This window comes from Quercus lobata, chromosome 8, assembly GCF_001633185.2.
Source record: "Quercus lobata isolate SW786 chromosome 8, ValleyOak3.0 Primary Assembly, whole genome shotgun sequence".
NCBI lineage: Eukaryota > Viridiplantae > Streptophyta > Magnoliopsida > Fagales > Fagaceae > Quercus > Quercus lobata.
The window spans coordinates 3,730,458-3,745,758 of record NC_044911.1 but is presented as its reverse complement, the minus strand read 5'-3'; the positions used below and the strand labels follow the sequence as shown (position 1 = coordinate 3,745,758).

Sequence of the window (15,301 nt, the reverse complement as noted above, 5' to 3'; positions counted from 1 at the left end):
TTTAACATCTCCCTTAAAGATAACTCAAGGGAAGCCCATCTTAATAACTACAGCCACAGCAAAAAGCTTTTCCCTTTTGCGCAAAACGAATTACCTTGCTCTGTGACCTATGTCCAGACGTGAGAGTCGTAGCCATCCTCTCTTTTGCAACATGCATGGTTTTTCAAGTCAATAGACTACTCTTTCCAAGCTTTACAGCAACTTTATAGTTTCCCTCACTAAAACAATTGGGTTAACACACATGTTGTCATGAAGCACCTTGTTTCTAAGCTACCAATTTATTTCTTTATTTATTTATTTTTAAGAGTCCTAAGCTTCCAAAGTTGATCACAAACTACCGCAAAAAAAAAAAATAATAATAAAATAAAAAAATTCTCACTCCTTTCTCTCTAATACTCAAAGCATTAGCTTATAAGCTCACAACTTTTAGCATTTTTTTTTTTTTAAAATTTTTATGTACAATTTTTTAAAACCTCACTTTTTTCCGCATTTTTTCACATTTTAAAATTTTTTCAAAGTACAAGTATATTTTAGCATACTTTCAACAAAAAAATTTTAGTAAAAAGTTAGATAAATTGTTCCCAAATGAACATGTAACTTAAATGGATTAAGTATCACATGAACCCACCGTAAGATAGAACTGATATTTAGCCTATTTATTTATAAAAATCATCTGAGTTTGACAAAAACAATTATGTAACAGGGCATTGAGCAAAAAAATTAAAACATGCACAGATGTTTCCAAAATTCTCTTTACATAGCGAGTATGACTCTTCTTGCACCTGGAATCTATGTATAGCATTCCCCTTGTTGGCCGGCGGCAGTTTGTCTTAGGCTAACTTCTATAGCATTAGCTTTAGTTATTCATGGATTTTAATGTTCCAAAGCTTGGTCCAGTCCTTTTATAGAGGGATTTTGATGTAGACCTTTTTTTTTTTTTTTTTTTTACAGAGAAAGAACCATTGTGCTTGGTGCTTGACAGATCTGATTTTCTTTTTCTTGAAGTGGAATGTGGTTTGAGGCTCTAGGTCTTCTAGTAATTATCAGAACGATTCGTTTGCGCCATTATTATTTCTAACAAGGTACACTTTGTTGGAAACAAAACCTTTTTTCCAAGATTCCCTCAATATTCATATAAAAAAAAAAAAAAAAAGTGACCAAAAGAAGTATGAAAGCATCACCTTAGCCACTTTTACTTGGGAACCACCCTCTAATTTTTAAGTGCTTTGGTAATAGACTTATGAGTTAATTAAGATTGGACCATTCTTTGCTTCTTTTTGTGTGAATTATACAAGTGATACGACAAAAAGAAACATCCAAACATCACTCTTTTAATTTGAATCCCACACCTAGAGCGTGTTTGGTTTGTCAGTTTAAACATTAGTGTTCAGTGTTTAAACACTGAACACTAGTGTCCAAAAACAAAAAAAAAAAGGCGTTTGGTATGCTATTCCTGTACAGGGATTGTTTGGAAAACAGTGTTCAAAAATCAGTGTTTAAAATGATATTTTTGAAATCATCTCCAGCCTGTTTTTAAACAGCAAAAACTAGTGTTTCAGTGACAATTGTGTAATTATCTTGAACATTGTATGGCCCACCTGGTCAGACATCAAAAGCTGTATTGTCTCCTCAATCTCACCCATATAGTCCCAGCGGCATTAAAAAAATATTTTTTTTGAATAAAAAAATGTTTATTTCGGTCAAAGGTGTCATTTTAAAAAAAAAAAAAAAAATCAAACACACATACCAAACACAATTTTATGTTTTTTGAATATTGAAACATGTTATTTAAATCATGATACCAAACACATTTTTTTGTTTTATAAACACTAAAAACACGTATTTCAACAACATTTTTTAAACTACAATTTTCATATCTTTTTAAATAACAATTTTTGAACTCTATGACCAAACAGGCCCTTAATCTTTGGGCACATAAGATTTGGTCTTGGTCTTGGGCTTATTACTTTGGGCACCTAATCTATGTTCCCCACTTTTTTTTTCTTTTTTCCCAGATGATTTTTCTATCAGTTTAGTCTCTTTTGATTAGGATGTACCATTTGATATGTCAGCACAATATTTGGTCACGTCACACATATTAGGCCATGTACAACAGAATATTATGTTGCGGGCTTAAGGAAGACCATTTTTTGTTTCTTTTTTCCTTCTTTATGGAGGCTCAAAAGCCCAAGGAACACCTTAAAGTGGTCATAGCCAAGGTTTGAAATTTTTTATTATTATTTTTTTTTTTTTTTTGGCTTTGCCTCTCGTTTCTCTTACATATCTTCTTTTTTTACCTTCATGATGTCCCATTTGTGGTTGGATTTGTTATTCTTAATGAAAAAGATGGCCCTTTGGTTTCAATAATTTTGTTATTGAAAACAGGGCTCGATGAAAACAAAGCTGTCAATGTCATAGACAAGCATAAATTTAGAGCACTAGCAATAGTGGTGCTATATAGTTATATAGTTTATTTTAGCACCACTAAATATCAAAATATACACTGCAATAGTAGAGTCAAAGTTATTATTTTGCATTCACATTGCTGTTGTTTATGTCCTCACTATCTCTCCATGTCTCTCCCAATGTCCACCATGCATTCACACTATTTTTGGTTGTGATTGTGTTTTAGTGGCTGAATGAAATATTATTTTATTGTAATGTTTATATTATTTTATTGTGTTAAAAGCTAAAATAAAACTATTGCTGTTGAATATGAAAAGATAAAATAAATAAAGTGACTTTTTATGGTGCTAAAAAGTTAAAAATTTGGCTCCACTACCGTGGATGCTCAATATTCCCATCCTAATCTTTCCTTAATGTCAGGATCTTGTTCTCAAGTACCTTCTTTTTTATCCTATAAATTATTCATAGAGAGATAACGGATGTAAGGTGAGAGATTCAGCTCTTGTAACCTACCAAAACCACAAAGATTGCATAGAGTCAACTTTTGTGTGCTGGAAATTAGAGCCCTTCCTTGTCTAAACCTTTTATTTTCAGGACAAAGTTTAGCTACCACTCCTATAAATTAAAAAATAAATAAATAAATAAAATAAATAACAATGATACCTATCTTGAAAATTTAACCATTAGATTTAATGTTTTTTATGTTTTTAAAACGCATATCAAATTTCATATCAATCGAATGCTATTTACTATTTAATTCATAAACTTATTTTTTATGCATAATTTTAGATTACAAAACTTTGAAATTTAAACATTTGATTATTGACATAACTATTGATTTTTGATATTTTGGAAATTTTGTAAGAATACAAAATATAAAAAGAAAATATAATCTAATGGTGAATTTGTCAAAATTCAAATTCAATAAAAAATTATTAAGTAGAGTTGTAGCCATACTTTGTCTAATTGTTATTCCAACATATGAGAAAGGAAGCAACTGCAATTGGGTGTTGTTGATTGTTCATTCTTGCTGGAAGTTTTAATCTTTTAGATCTTTATTTTATTTTTATTAAAATGAAATGATCTTTGTAATTTTAGACTAACTTTTTCAATGTTAACAAGTGCCCTATGGTTAAGGATTAATAAATTTTCAATTATGAGTTTTAATGCACATTTTCAAAGAAGCAAGTACACTCATTAATGATTCATCAACTTACAAGCATAAATTCATTGTAATTGTGTGTGCTTTTTTAGAAATAGTAGATGTAGACCCATATGATGTGTGAGTATATATAAATATTATGTAATGAGGTGTAATATATAAAAAGCAACAAGAAGAGCTGCACAATTTGTTGTTGAGTTGGGCTTATCTTATTCTGAATTAGAAGGTGATTTCGAGGTGGTGTGTAGGGCTTTGAGGGCTGCGGATTGGGGTCACTCCTCCATTGGTCAGATTGTCAAAGACATTTTTTCTATTGTAGATTTGCTTAGAACCTTTTCTTTCTCTCATACTAGGCAGCAGGGCAATTGTGTTGCCCATGCTTTGGCCAGGGGAGCAATAGTTTATTTTCCTTTACTAGTCGGATGGAGCATATTCTACCAAACATCTGTCATCTTGTTATTTCTGATTTTCCAACAACTTAAGAATATTACTCAATTTTGATTCTCAAAAAAAAAAAAAAAAATTATTTCAAGTATTGTCTTTTTTTTTTTTATTAAAGATTTCTACAAGTATTTTTTAAAAATCTTTTTATCTCTACAAATATATCATCCTAATTATTTTTTGTGTGTTTGATTAATATTTTTTAAGGTGAACTATATTCTTCTAACTTCTGTTGTCGTGTGTTATATTTGCCTAATATACAATTAAACTTTATAAGTTTTAAATTTATTATTCAAATTTCTCATCTCTTAAGGAAAAATGAGATTATCATGATAATCAAAATTCATCACAAAATTACAATATTATCTCAACCAAAATTAAAATGAAACCGAAAGAATAAAAAATAAACTTTTAATAATTTATTACTCAAACAATTGGTAGGCATATTCATATTCATAACCATGTAGATTGTGTTTTGATATAAACTCAAATTCTTATTTCCAAAAAACACTAATTATTGACCAAAACCAAAACTCAACCAAAACTATGAAAGGAAGAGAGAAGACTTTGTGATGAGAAATTTAAAAATAAATAATTAAAAAAACAACACCAAAGCACATTAAAAAAATAAAAATAAAAAAACCTAAATTAGAGTTATAAGAATGAACAAAAATCTAGAGAGAGAGAGAGAGAGAGAGAGAGAACTCACAAGTTTTATGTGAAATAAATATGGACTGAATGAGAGAAATGATATCAAATTTATACAAAATAAAATTGGGAGAAGATATAAGGAAGAGAAAATTATTAAGGAAGTGTAACGGTAAAGTAAAGATTAGTGTGGAAATAAAGACGCAAAGAGGGAGGGGAAAAATTGGAGAAAGTGTAACAGTAGATGTGGACTAATAGGAAGAAGAAGAGTGTTTTTTTTTTTTTTTTTTTTTTTTTGAGAATAGGGAGAAGAAAAGTTTAAAAAGATAAAGAAGATATAGAAAATAAGTGGATGATGTGGGTTGATGATAGAGTAGCAAAATTTATTACGTATATATATAAAGAATGGAAAGAAAATTACGACAAGACCACTGATGTGGCTTAACAGAAGCGTAGCGTAGCAACAATAAATGTTAGGCTTCAAAAATTTATTTTTTTGAAATATATATATAGATGTAGATATGTATAAACATTTGGAATAAACCATAATTTATCATATATGCCCGCAAAGACAAACAAGCAAAGAGCCTCTGTATATGCCTAAGAACTGCCGGCTGTTAAAGTGGTTCAACTCAAGGAATCTTTAATTATCATCAAGCTGGGTACTTGTTCGGTGGCATATATCTATGGATTCTATGGTCAATGGATAGTGCCGATGTTATTAGTATTTTCAACAAAAACGTCAAACCTCCTCTTTCAACTATTAAATTATCTAAAAACAATACAATTACCTAATTCAAAAAAATAAAATTAAAGGTGGTTTAGATTAAAATTCAAATTATTATAACCTTTAAACAAATGTAAATTTAGGTTCTCAAAAAATTAACTAAACACTAAAAAAATATCCTCTAATGTGCGCAAAAAATAAGTGTGAAGAGGCTTATTATTATATGGTGACCTTGATGGTGACATATTGAAATATGTAGATATTGGAGGTAAGAGAACCAACAACAATAACCCAATCATCAGTGCAAATTTTTTGGATTCAACTATGGATATGATTATTAACAGATTAGTTAGGATTGGTCACATATAGTATTTTCTATCTGAAATCATACTTTCTATTACTTCTTCTTCTTCCTTTTTTTTTTTTTTTTTTTTTTTGAGAAATCAATTACTTCTTTAATTGATATGTCTTTTTTTTTTTTTTTTCTAATAAAAAAATTACTTTTACTAATGTTATTTGAAAAAAGTTTGATTACAAAGTTGGTTCTGGTCCTTTCAAAATAAACATTTAACATGGGTTAAGCCACATGGCGGCCATATACTAGCTAACAATGCAATTACAATGGAATAGAAGCTTAGATAAGAGGGAGTTAAAACCCAATTAGGTAACTGTCCTTAAAAAACAAGGAAAGAATGACAGTGTCCCAGAAGATCGAGACAAACGTGACACATGGTCTGCAACATCTATTAATAACAGTCAAGTCTCAAAGTGTAAACAAACTTAACAAAGTCTTATATTAAAGGAAAAGCTAACATACCACAAGGCTACTTAGATTGTATGATCTACATAAGGGTAAATTGTGTCAAATTATAGGCATCAAACAAGCCAACGAAGCTAAAACAATAGACTTGAACAAAATCGAGGATGGTATGCGGCCCTTATCATTGCGGGTGAAGAGTGCTTGGTACACTGGTATGTTGATCATCACAAGTAGTAAGTCAAGAATAAGTTGTATGATCAACTGGTCTAAGGCATTGAACTCCAAATTTTGAACAATCTTTTTTATTCCCCCAATTAAGCTGAAGAGGTTTAGTAATGCCAATGTTGCTATTATCGTAAACATGATAGTTGAACTTCCAAACTCCATGACTTCTTGCCCATATCTCTTCAATACATCCTCTGTAACCACCTTAGCTGTGATGGCAAATTTTGTCTTCGATAGGCCTAATTGCCTTCTAATATTCTCAATAAGCCCGAAAAAGTATGAAGTAGTTCTTCGTATCACTGACATTCGTTGCCAATTCCACCAAGCTTTGAGTGTATCACCACAGCACAGAGCCTCTACTATACCACAAGCTTTATCGGCTACAAAAACATAAGCAAAAGGAAGGAACCATAGGCTTTTAACCTGGAAAGATTAGGTTATGAAATTAGTATATATAAGGTCTTTGAAAAACACTATTCACTCTGCTTGACCTATTGCTATGTTCTTGCTCACATGTTTTAGTCCTAGACTAAACATAAACTTGCATTTAAACAAAATTTTGTGTGTTTAATAATCAGTGAGCCATTGAAGGTGCATAACACGTGTTTCAAATTTTGCGTGTGATACTGTGATATGCATGAATTCTTACTTTTATGAGGTCTACTATGTATTAATCTATTGTATAAGAAAAGAAAGGTAAAAAGATAAACCTGAGGGAATAAGGAAATGCCATGGAGCTAGCAAAGAGGAGGAATAATCACATAATAGAGTGCCGGGAATGACATTGGAGCCCAAAAAAGTAAAATACAGTATCCCATTTGGGCACCCAACTTTATCTTGCCATGTCCATATATGAAAGGACAGTACTTGGAGAAAAGTATCTGAAACAGGCCTTCAGACCACCTCTTGTGTTGAATAAGAGCTACATCTAAGGTAGTTGGAGCAACACCCAAAAATGCCTTTCTCTCTGGATTATAATAAAGTGATTTCCAATCCCTAATTTGGATAGCCAAGCCAGTTAACAGGTCTTCGACTGGGCTTCCATAAATTAGTCCCATCTGCAAATTCACAATCACCATTTTCAAGATTAAAAGTTCCACAAACATGAGAGAGAGAGAGAGAGAGAGAGAGAGAGAGAGAGCTTCTTCCCCAATTGAGTGTCCCTTTCATAGCTACAATTAGCACTAACTTTTGATGCTTTCTTCCAATTCATTGACAGTTTTATCTGTATTATTTTTGGCTTCTATAATCCATTCTCCACTATAATCCTTGGGGTGCACCTTTCCAGTAAGACTCTCTCTTCTATGGAAACATCCAGTGCCACAATATGGAGTTGCACCATATCCACCTAGACCAGCAAGATCAATCTTCATATTTAACCAAGATTTATAGCATGTTAGTCCACCAAATGATCTATATACTTCTCTTCATGGAAACAAAGGAATGATCATAGATTACCCACGTTGTTTACAATTGAAAAAGAACATGCATAAATATCATTCTTGGTGATATTGTCATAATTTTGTGGAAACTGCAAAAAAGAGATCTCATGACCTCTCTTTTCATCCATGAAATTAAAAACATAGTGCCTCTTGTATTGTGTCTGCATCATTTACATACATGTCACAATCCAAGTTGAGGATGAATGGAGCATTGCTTATATCTGATGATACTCTTATCTGCACATTAGAAATGACCTTCAAAATACTAGGAAATAATAAATCAATAACATTATCAAGTGGACATGGTCACAAATACTTACATTGATCATTGCATCACTTGCTTGCAAATTAAACAAACTTTTTCTTTCTATGTGCTTATTTTTATTTCACATTAGCAACATATACGTTAAAAGAGAAATTAAGGAACATGTTTTAAAAGTAACTGGTGTAACTCTTTTTTAATGTTACAATACTTAATTCTTTATTAGATTAATATTTTGAAAATATAATATATGGATTTCATATTCTCTATGTTCTTAATATATGTATCAAATTTTATGTTAATTAGATATTATTTACTTTTTCATTTATAAACTCATATTTTGCATATACTTTTAATGTTCAAAAAACTTAGAATTTAAAAATGTTGTAAATAAAATAGTTATTGATATTTGATCATCTTGATATTTTGCAAGAATGTAAGGTATATAATGGAAAAAAATTAATCTAACTATGAAATTGTAAAAAATTAAATTCAATAGAAAGTTATTGGATGATGTATCATTAACAAAAGTTATACAAAGCATAACTTTTACCCAAAAACTCATGTACAGAATTTGATAGATTACTAATGCATTCAAAGCTCCAGCTTTGAAGTTGTGAGGCCACTAGGGTCTTTTTTCGCGTGCCATATACACCAATGTCGGCAATCGTTGTCCACCAATATCCTCCTCCTTTTTGTCCCTTCCATCAATTATTATCTAAAAATGGAAAATATTGTATGAAATATATAAAATATATAAAATTTAATATATAAAACTTTTGTAAAAAAGTGAATTTTGAAATTTTGGTGAAGAATTGTTCATTGGAATAATTTTGCCTTAGATTGAATTTAAGTGTCATGCATTACTAAACATAAATTGAATTTTATTATAAACAAGAATACAAGAATACAAGAATTACCTACACAATCGACGACTGATGATCTTGCTTTGTCACGTTAGAATTCCATTCTAAAATTCCTTCGTATTGGTCCTTTATTTCTTTTGGAATCTTGCCCATGCCATTTCAATAGCTAACTCAATCCGGTCTTCCATTTCTTTGTATAGTTTCTTTAAGAAAAATAAAATAAAATATAAATATAAATAAATAAATAAATAATATATATATATATATATATATATATCATCAGTCAATTTTTTTCATCACAGGAAGTCAATGACCATTCATCAAATAGCCGATTAAATGATCCAAGCAAATGCCAACTATTATATAGTCATTTAAATTTTCATGCAGTGTGTTTAAGCAAACTTTCCATGAATTTATTTAATTATAGGAATTTTTTGTCAAACATGGACCAACAAAAACATGTAAAGGTTTAAGGGTATTATTTGGATAAAAAATTAAGCTAAAATACATTTTAATCTCTCTAACATTGATGTTGCTTTTAAATTTGGTCCTAGAATTCCAAAACCCACGATGGGAAAAGTTAATAGGGGCATTTGTTAGTGAACCATTTCAGGAAAGTTTTTATGAGAAATGAAAAAAAAAAAAAAATTGGGTTTGGTTTACCTCCAATACTTTTTTTTTTTAGAATTTCAACTTATAGCGTCCACTCCTAATAATAGTTTTTTATCATCAGATCAAGACAGCAATCAGTTTTTGGTGTAAGGGGCATTGAACTTTACTCGTTGAGCTATCTTATTCAACCATCAAAGACTTTACCCGTTGAGCTATCTAGAACCCACACTTCCAGTACTTTTTTTAACTGAACATCTCATTTTGTTTTAAATAACAATGACAAGTGGTAGTAGGTTTTAATCTTCACATTTTATTAAGTTAGTGAATGATGTGACCCCTTTTCATTAAAACAAAAGAATATTTCAGTTAAAAAAGTACTAAAGGTAAGTCAAACCCTTAAATTTTTGACAACTTTTTTTTTATTTTTTTATTTCCTATAAAAGTTCTATTAAAACTTTTCTAAAATTGTTTATTAATAAATGCCCTAAGGGCATCTGTTAACCCGACCCATCAACAATTAATCCCCTAAATATATTTTTTTCATTTGAATCCCTCAAATTATTAATTTATAAGTTTTATAAGAAAAGTTAGCTCTAAAGACATTGGTTTAGCAACTATTTTTAGAAACTTTTTATGAAAAAAGAAAAAATAACTAACTCATTTGACAATTTTTTATATTTCTCATGAAAGTGGTATTAAAATTTTCATAAAATGGTCTATTGACGAATTCCCTAATGTACCCATTAACAAGGAGTAATTCCCAAAGCACGGTGAATAGTATTTCCTCTTTTCATATTCATGGTAAAGTCCACTCATTAAATTCATGGTAAAGTCTATCATGAATGTGAAAAAATGAAATATCATTTTATTATATTCCGAAAATACTTAAGTATTTTCCAATTAACAGAACCCAAGTCTCAAATTAATAGCAATTTGAAAGTTCAAACTTCAATGTGATTGATTGCAAATTTTGAAACTTGAGAACCTAAAATGACAATAAAGGGAGTAAAATATATTTTAGCCATAAAATTTGGTACACTTTAACTTGATCAAACTAGCCTAACTATTCTCTCAAAAAAAAAAAAAAAAAAAATTAGCCTAGCTAAACGAAAAACTCTAAGACCAAATAAAATGGTGTAACTTGTGCCACAACTGTCCATGCGTGGCAAACTGTAAATGGTAAAGAAAAAATGGTGGGTTTACGTGAAAGTGACAAGAAGCTAATGACAGTCTGACACATAAGATAATTGTGACAAAAGTTATAGTAATTTATGTGGTACCAGAACTACTCCTAAGTAAACATATTATGAACTTACCTTCAAAGCCAACCATTCTTGGGCATATATATATTATGTCTTGAACATCAATTTGTTGGGCAAAGAAGACACCGGGGGACCTTGGCATAGCATTAAATTTTTTGCAAAAAGGTATCCAATGCTTAGAGAAACTAGAGGCCTCAAGGAGAACATAATACGTCAACTCCGACCCACCGTCATCAGAAAGATAAACGCTTAACATGTCAAGTGGATAATTGTAAGACATAGTTGATAAGATGGTGTTGATCACCAATATTGGTGGCTCTATCTTGGGGTCTGTCGTGCACACAAAAATGTCAACACTCGGTAATTTGTCTTTGTATCTATGACATGCCACAAAAGTGTATATTGAGGAACAAAATGACCCAAAAAATAAAATTTTTGAGTGTATCCGAGAAAATTAAAATGTATTTTAAGAAACAGAGCAAGGACTTATTTGATCTATTAAAATAAGAATTGAGATTGTTAACTCCCAATAGGGCCAACACAACATTTGTTCCTTTCTTTTTTTTCTTGTCCTTATTCGACAATAAGAATACAACTTTGGTTTTTCCAGGGAAAAAAAGAAAAGAAAAAAAGAATACAACTATGGTTATGCTCTTTTCAAATATTGTTCTCGGCTCTTATAATCCAAAAACGTTGTAAGGTTTGTTTGGTACATGTTTTCAAATAACAATTTTCAGTTTTTAAACAACATTACGCGTATTTTCACACACTTTTTTACCCATACTTATTTTCGCACATATTTTCAAACAATAATTTTCAGTTTTTAAGTACATGTACCAAACACCGCCGTAATTTCTTCAAGATTTAAATTCATGTTTCCAACCTTTTTGTAACCTCAAAAGTTTTGAAACCTCATCAAATTTACATGATTATTTTATATTATGAAAATGATAAATCGATAGTTACAATGAAAAATGAGAAACACTACAAAAAAAAAAAAAAGGGTCTATAGCTGCGTTTCAAAAACGCAGTTATAGACCCCAAAAAACGCAGCTATAGCCTATAGCCACGTTTCTTATAGCCGCATTTACAAACAAAGCCTAAACAGCGCAGCAATAGACCATAGCCGCGTTTTTGTAACCGCGGCTATTGGATTCGGACCTATAGCTGCGTTTTTAAAAACGCGGCTACAGACCAACTTTGAGCCGCATTTATAATCGCGATTATAGCTTCGGACGTGTTTATAGGTTTTTTTTTTTCCCAGAAAATTCAAAATTCAAAATTAAACAAATTCAAAAAATTCAAAATCAAACACAAACCCAGAAAATTCAAAATCAAACACAACCTACTCAAAATACAAACACACTCAAAAAATTCAAAATTAAACGCAAACCCAAAAAATTCAAAATCAAACACAACATTCTCACAATACAAACACACCCAAAAAATTCAAAATATGCGAGCTATCCACTTCATTCAAAATTTTCAACATCTCCTCCATTTTCTTACTAACTAAACATAAAATAACCAAAAAAAAAAAAAAGATCTATAGACAAATCAGTGTGCTTGAGATGAAGAAAAAAAAAAGTACGTAGCTGCAAAGAATCAAAGAAAAAAAAAGCGAGAGAAGGGAGAAAAAAAAAAGAAAGAAGGAAAAAAAGAAGCAGCAGCTCCAAAGAATCAAAGAAAAAAAAGAGTTACCAGATGTGAAGAAAGAAAAAAGAAAGAAAAAAAAAAAAAAAAAAAAAGAGAAAGAAGAACCTAAAGACGGTGGAGTGAGTGAAGAATGAAGAAAGAAAATGAAAGAAAGAGTAAAGAAAGAAAAGATGAAAGTGGGGTAGGAGGGGATGTAGGTGTGAAAGGGTTGGTACGTGGGAAGTTGAAGGAAGAAAAAAAAGAAAAATTTTGGGTGTTATATATAGCTGCGTTTAAAAACGCGGCTATAGGTCACCCTTTAAAAAATTGTGACTAGACCTGAAAAAAAGCGGCTATTGGCCACCGTTTAAAAAAATTATTACAACTGGACCTATAGCCGCGTTTTTAAAAACGCAGCTATAGGTTAGCTACAGCCTTGTTTTTTTAAAACGCAGCTATAGGTTTCTCTAAAAAATTACTCGACTGGACCTATAGCCGCGTTTTTATACTGGACCTATAGCCGCGTTTTATAAAAACGCGGCTATAGAAAACCTTTCGCTGCGTGTTAAGGTTAGCTATAGCCGCTTTTTTTAAAAAAAACGCAGCTATAAGTCACCCTAAAAAAAAATTATTCAACTGCACCTATAGCCGCGTTTTTTTTAGTGAAATTTGAATATCATAGGTTTCTCCTTTCGAAATGGGTTGCCAACTAAGTATGGAATGGTTTATTTTTTGGAAAAAAAATTAAAAATAAAGATCCTTCTAAAAACAAGAAACAATGCTAAACAAAACAATGAAAGAAAGTTGCTATGAAATTGCATTAGTTTCTCGCCCTTAACTAGATAAACTAATACCATATACAGCCAAACCCTGCTACTATATTTATATTCACTTAAGTTTAAGAGAGTGAGAGAGCTATAACCTTTTTGGGAGTCTTTCTTTGAAAGGATAATTGTAAACAACCTTAAAACGACAAGACTGAGTGAATATCCAGTACAAACCGAACAATAGCTCCGCCATGAACATACCAATCCAAGCCCATCTTCCTTGCTCTCCAGCTCTTGGGATGTGTGTCAATCTGTAAACCCATATCAAACATATACCAACAAACATTGTGGAAGCAAACACCTTATATGCACCTCTAAATCTTGCTTCCTTTGTCGCAAACAATGGAAGTAGTGCTTCTTCTCCACCACCTTCCTTTCCTATCTCTCTCTGTGTATGAGACTATGACTGCGTTTGTGTTTGGCCTGTGTATATAATAAAAAATCGAGTCTGCAAGAATATTTTTTTATTGTTGATGCAAGTACAACAATATTTCTATATGGACAAAACCAAAAAACCAAATCTTTTTGTCTATTAGTATAATTATTTTGTGCGGTTCAAATTAACTCAATTTGTAAATAAAAAATGAGCTTAATTCTCACAATAAAAATTATCTATATTCTAGTAATAAAGTGTTTTATTTTATACTCCACAAATCTAATTTGTCATACACTCTTTTATATATATATATGCACACATGACATATTGTAATTCCTAGTCGGTGGAATATAAAATAGATCACACTAAGTGATTTTTTTTTTTTAATCTAATCTCATCCATAACAAATAATAAAAAAAAAAATTATTGGGCAGAGAGTAATTTTCAGGTCATATTCAAATCCTGTTAATTTTTCTTTTAAAGTGAAATTTTATTAATGTTATTCTTGAAAACGGTCTTTTATATGGATAAAGTTTTGTTACAAACTCGATTGGATCCTTAATAGTTGATTGTATACAATCACTTAATTGTGGTTTAGTAAGTCATGTGTTGGACATGATCAGTACATATATCATTTTTCTATTGTTGATTCCAGCATTATGTTCCAATCAAGTTTATTGTCAGACTTTGTTCTTTTTATATTCAATTGACTGCCAATTTAGCTACTTACACCATATATATAACGATCAACAAGAACATTAAGGGTGATTTGTCACTCTAGAAGAAGTATAATATAGAGGACCATTTTGATTGTAGAGTAGCTTTATTTAAAACTTGTAAAAGTAAAATGATTTTTACAACAAAGAACCTTTTAGCTCAAGACACTCGTTAGTATTTCCAACGGAAACGTTTAGAATTCAAATCTTTCTTTGCCAAAGATAATTATTGGGTTCTCCCTAAATATAGTGGCATGACAATCTTTCTTCTCACATATATGATAGATTATATCATAAATTTAATTTTTAGGGAACCATGCCAAAGGAAAAAACTCCACAAAAGATGGATAAACTTTACCTCCAAATCAATTTTGAGAAAAATTCCTCCAACCTATTATGGGGTAACGCTCTCTCTTATATGTTAGATTCGCGATGGAATCTCAACATAAATTTAAAGGGAAAAATCACCGCATTACCTTTTTTCCAATACACCCAATAGTATTATATTCCAAGAGCATCCAATCAGAGTGGTTAGCGGTAGCAATGTAGCATTATTGTAGCATTGAATTGGTTCATAATTTCAGATGGTGATGAGTCAATGACCGTGTCAGGTCGTGCTCCATTCATTTACTCTTTGACGTGCCAACCAACCAGAAAAGTACAACCTTCTCTTTTCTTTTTTGAGGATCAGAAAAGTACAACCTTAACTGAAAAGAACGTATAGACATTAAGATGGAGAGAGCTAAGGAAATAAGGACTATTGGTTTTTTTTTTTTTTTTTTTTTTTTTTAAAGAAGAACTATCGGTTTATACCAATATATTAACGTATAAAAGTTTAAGCCCAAGTTTAATTAAGCCCACACGCCTTTCATTTTTTTTTTCTTTTTTAAAGGAAAAACACTTATTTATTTTAATACTAAAAAATTTTACAAAG

The 15,301-nt window shown here is 30.7% G+C and overlaps 1 pseudogene; it reads right to left on the bottom strand.

Annotated features, from left to right (window-relative positions):
* Positions 1-6,246: 6,246 nt before the first annotated feature.
* LOC115956125 lies at positions 6,247-14,286 on the bottom strand (annotated as a pseudogene).
* Between the last annotated feature and the right edge of the window lie 1,015 nt (positions 14,287-15,301).